The sequence below is a fragment of the Cynoglossus semilaevis genome, chromosome Z (assembly GCF_000523025.1).
Source record: "Cynoglossus semilaevis isolate Cse_v1.0 chromosome Z, Cse_v1.0, whole genome shotgun sequence".
NCBI classification, from domain to species: domain Eukaryota; kingdom Metazoa; phylum Chordata; class Actinopteri; order Pleuronectiformes; family Cynoglossidae; genus Cynoglossus; species Cynoglossus semilaevis.
This window is the reverse complement of record NC_024328.1, coordinates 17,836,021-17,841,503: the sequence shown is the minus strand read 5'-3', so window position 1 is coordinate 17,841,503 and position 5,483 is coordinate 17,836,021. Positions and strand designations below refer to the sequence as shown.

At 38.2% G+C, this 5,483-nt stretch overlaps 1 long non-coding RNA gene across 1 annotated transcript; it reads left to right on the top strand.

The window, feature by feature from the left end:
• The first annotated feature begins 2,348 nt into the window (after positions 1-2,348).
• On the top strand, positions 2,349-5,477 carry LOC103398219 (uncharacterized). The gene is made up of 3 exons (XR_003048975.1): positions 2,349-2,766; positions 4,670-4,727; positions 4,812-5,477. It is a non-coding gene; the product is annotated as an uncharacterized LOC103398219 (long non-coding RNA).
• Positions 5,478-5,483: the final 6 nt, after the last annotated feature.

Genomic DNA, 5,483 nt, shown 5'->3' with positions numbered 1-5,483 from the left:
ATATATATAATACTTAGGAGTAATATGAAAAGGATAAAAAGCTAACTTTTGGTTTACCAATTCATCTTTTTGGATTCAAAAGAGATTTTTTAATTGTTTTCACCGACCTTGTTTGGTCCAACTGGTCATAACACAGGATAATTATTTCTCCTTCGTACTGTTTGTTTGGCTGGATGTATACCAAATGTCCAGTGCAATGCAGACTAACCAGAAACTTTGTTCTTCTTCTTAAGACAATGTAAGTTGTTTAATTAACTATTTCGCTTAGTTTAATCCGAGTGGTGGTTCTTTGTGGAACGTTCAGCAGAAACAGCAACTGAGTAATGCTGAGTAGTGTCCACAAGAGGTCTCCCTACGGCAGAAATAAGGAATGTGCACTTGCAAAGTTTATAATTGGCATTATTGCCACCTATTACATTTCAAACGCAATAACGTTCTTTATCATAAATTCTAAGACCGAATGTAAAATTCCACAACCAGATATTAAGCTTTTTCCTTGCTGTCAAACATAAAATGTCTAAAAAAAATGTCATATACCAAAATGGTATTTTCCTGGACTCTCATAGTAACTTTCTTTTTCAACTACAACAAATGAAAAAAATGTTTATTTTATATGAAATTAATTGAATTATAAACTGCTCCCATTGACATACCAGTGGAAGTATGAAAGTGTTTAGGAGAAGTGGAGGTAGATTTCCTGGCTAGGTTGTTTAACAGAATTTTAGAGACTGACAAGATGCCTGATGAGTGGAGGAAAAGTGTTCTGGTGCCAATTTATAAGAAGGGTGATGCACAGAGTTGTAACAACTACAGAGGGATAAAGTTGATGAGTCACACAATGAAGATTTGAGAAAGAGTAGTTGAAGCTAGGTTGAGGCAGGAAGTGGAGATTTGTGAACAACAGTATGGTTTCATGCCTAGGAAGAGTACCACAGATGCAATATTTGCCTTGAGGATGCTGATGGAGAAGTACAGAGAAGGTCAGAAGGAGCTGCATTGTGTATTTGTAGATTTAGAAAAGGCATATGACAAAGTGCCAAGGGAGGAATTGTGGTTTTGTATGAGGAAGTCAGGAGTGGCAGAGAAGTATGTTAGTTTGGTGCAGGACATGTATGAGAATAGTACAACAGTAGTGAGGTGCGCTGTTGGGAGGACAGAAGACTTCAAGGTGGAGGTGGGACTACATCAAGGATCGGCCCTGAGCCCCTTCTTGTTTGCTGTGGTGATGGACAGATTGACAGATGAGGTCAGACAGGAGTCCCCATGGACTATGATGTTTGCAGATGACATTGTGATCTGTAGTGAGAGTAGGCAGCAGCTAGAAGAGAACCTAGAGAGGTGGAGGTTTGCACTAGAAAGAAGAGGAATGAAGGTCAGTCGCAGCAAGACAGAGTACATGTGTGTAAACGAAACGGAAAACAGTGAAATAGTGAGGTTACAAGGAGCAGAGGTGGTGAAGGTGCAGGAGTTTAGGTACTTAGGATCAACTGTTCAGAGCAGAGGAGACTGTGGAAGAGAGGTGAAGAATAGAGTACAGGCAGGATGGAACAGCTGGAGAAAAGTGTCAGGAGTGATCTGTGACAGAAGAGTGTCAGCTAAGGTGAAGGGAAAGGTTTACAGGACGGTGGGGAGCCCAGCCATGATGTATGGTTTAGAGACAGTAGCAATAGGCAGAAGACAGGAGGAGGAGCTGGAGGTGGCAGAGTTAAAGATGCTAAGATTCTCTTTAGGAGTGACAAGAATGGACAGGATCAGGAATGAGGTCATTAGAGGGACAACACAGACAGGAAGGTTTGGAGAAAAAGCTAGAGAAGCCAGATTGAGATGGTTTGGACATGTGCAGAGGAGGGACAGTGGATACATTGGTAGAAGAATGTTAGAAATGGAGCTACCAGGTAGGAGAAAGAGAGCAAGGCCAAAGAGGAGATATATGGATGCAGTGAGGGAGGACATGCAGGTAGTTGGAGTCAGAGTAGAAGATACAGAGAACAGGGATTGATTCTATAAATTTTGTTGATTTTAAAACTTTTTAATTTTAATTTATCATAGGTATGCTGTAATTTTATCAACTATTTGCCTAGTTCACCAATAATTAACTACAGCAAACGTGACCAACAAGTTGTTGACAGCATATTTTGTTGCAAATATGCTACTTTGGTCATTAAAAAACGAGGGCATCACAAAAATGTGCGAATGAATAAATGCGGATCCTATGTAATAAGGCAACTTTGTAAATTAAATTATTGAAAAAAAGGTACATTTCTGAATTAAAACTGGAAAATTGCGGCTGGTGTTTTGCCCGGACCATTACGGCGGCGACCCTCGGTAGAGGGCGGGGTTTTCCGGTGTGTATCCCGTGTGTCTCACGGACTTCCTGTCCCACGCCCAGCTACCATTCCACAACATGGCGCTTCATAACTGAACCTGGAGCAACAATTGTATAATAACGGGTTTCCAAAGCGGATGTGCTTATTTAACTCAGAGTGCTTTTGATATCCTTACGCCAAAAGATGCCTTCTGTTGACAGCTTTAATATCAGCTACGATGCACTGAACGAGGAGGGGACGTTCTCGCCCGGAGACATAATAACAGGGAAAGTGACACTAGTGCTGTCCAAAGAAACCAAAGTGAAATGTCTGTATATCAAAGCAAAAGGAGACGCTGACGTTTGCTGGTCTGAGGAGAGAGGAGATCAGAACCGTACATACAGTGCACACAGGAGATATTTCAAAGAGAAAGAGTTTATTATTTCAGAGGCCGCCGAAGGTATGTGTATGAGCAATGTACAAACAACCGCTCGTAATCTTGGTGACTTGTTCCTTTTATTTTTATACAACAAAACATGTTCTTCTCATATTTTTAAGTTCAAGTAGCACATTTCGCACAGTCATGTAGCTCAAAGTGCGTTAACAGTGCTTTAACAAACAAACAAAAAGACAGGGTTTGCAGATTTATTTATTTATTTTAGATAGAGAAAATATTTCTTTCGTTCGTTGAACGTGATTAATCGCAGGGTAGCGGTGGATTAATTACGAGTAATCACTACTAAACGTAAAAAAAACCGTAGAGATCACTCTAATATACATTCTGAATCATTCTAACTATGCGTTAAATGACGTACACATGGACCTCACCCCACTATGAAGTTGTAAGGTTGCTTGTAGTAATTTTGGGCACTAATCTAATCTATCAATAAACTGAATGACATTCACATGGCAGTACCTTACTCGTGCACCCAAGTAAAGGAAGTTCAGAGTTTCACTTATAACTATGCTTTGTTTAATGATCATGTTTTAGAACTTGAGGAAACACCTTAAAATTATAGTAGAAAGTAGAAATTGAATCTATTTTATTTAGTCATCGTCATTGATGTCACAACTATTGTGCCAGTGTTTTTTAACACATTTATGCAACATTACTTCCTCAATAGCCAATGTTACTATTGTCACACAGCTACCATTTATTTCCTACACAGTTCTCTTTCTTTCATACATTTAATATCCTTATCTATTAGGGCTGTAAAACCAATCATATTTAAAGATGACTATTCACAAGATAACTGTAGATTAATCACATTTAATTTGTATGAATTGAGATAACAAATCATTCTTCAATATGACAAAAAATGTTTTCCCTGTAACACAAACACAGATCACAGCAAGTAGGTTTACTGTATGTGTTTCAGACCTGTTTTAATTGGGGCTAATCCAAATGACAGAATTCATAATAAAGGAAAATGTCAAGAAGACATGCAAAACGTATTTATTTATTTCCTTTTTATTTTTTGGTAGTGGAGGTGAATTTCCTTTCTCATATTGATGGTGTCCTGTCAATCGCATCATGAGCTACTTTCAAAGATTGTCCTCCAACATATTAATGAGTTTACAGGCAATCCATTTGACAGTGTACTGTATATCAGTCAGCTTGTCAGTAGTAGACTGATTGCCCTGCACTTGGTAAGGCTGGTCTGACACAATCTGGGTATATCACCTAAAGTTTCATTTCTTTTCTACAAGCTAAACTACAAGCCCTAATTTGCCCTTGATTTAGATGAGTGTTTCACTGAAGTATATCAGCATTTAATTGCAGCTGTAGCACCCTAATAGATGTATTCCAGTACTTCATAACAAGGATTTAGTTAAATAGTTCATTGTCAGGTGCACTCAAGTGACACAGTATAATAATAATAATAATAATAATAATACGTTTTATTTCATAGGCACCTTTCTGTCACCCAGGGACACTTTACAGTGAATACAAAGATAACAACACAGCATTGAAAAGCAATAGAACATTAAGAAAAGTTAAAATACAACAGTGGAATATCAGATGGAGAAGGCAATTTTAAACATGTGAGTTTTAAGTGCAGAATTGAATTGTGGGAGTGAGTTGATGTTCCGCAAGGGGGGGGGGGGGGGGGGGATTCCAAGTTCTGTATCCCATGGTGGTGAGACGTTCGGAGAGGACAGTCAGATGAATAGAGGAGGATGATCTGAGGGATGTGAGGGAGGATACAGGGAGGGAAGGGCATACTCATAGCAGTCCTGTTTTACCAGTTAAAGTGGATATTTTCCCTATTTGTATGTTCCTTTTTGGAGCGTATGATCTGGTTAGACCATTCCTGTCTTGTGCAGTCAATTTTACTCTAAAATGTATATTTATTTTTCAGAATCTGCAGTTTCTCAAGGGAGCCATGTTTATCCATTTAGACTTACCATACCACAAGGGTAAGCACACTACAGCAGGACTAAATATTGCCAAAACATAATTTTGGCAACTTGAGCTATTGTTAATCTTGTTGTCCTACACAGAACTATGCCACCATCCTTCAAAGGATATCATGGAAAAATTGTTTACAAGCTGGAAGCTGTATTGTCCAGAAGCTGGAGGATGGACAGCAATGACGTAAAGGAGTTTAAATTTGTCCCTATTTGCTTCCCAAACTTTCAATACATGATGGTGGGTAAAACTCTACACCTCACAAAAAACATATTATATATGTTCTTTTCCATGAATGAACTACACACAAATACACTGCTACAATTGTCTACACCAACACTGTCAACTTATCTCACCATTAGCCATTGGTAGCTCTAAGCAACAATCCCAGTCATTGATTGTGAACAAAGGGCTTTTTTTTTTCATTTTTAGAAATTATGTAGTGTCTCATTTAACTTCATAATCACTTTTGAGCTGCTTAATTTTGAGTACCACCATATCTGGTGGTTAGTGCAAAAATGATTTGAAACACTTTTAGACAGTGCAAGCTTTTTGAACCACCCATAAGGTTTGAATTTCCTAACATCATAAGCAGTGTTGGGCACATTACTAATAAAAGTAATTAGTTATACATATCCCAAAAGCAACTGAGTTCGTTTTAAGTTTAAATATCTCTAAGAATTTGAATTTTTATTTCTTAACCAAAGCGGGTTTCACAAGCTCTGATTGCATTGTTCCGATTTTTTTTTTAAATTTTGCCCTCC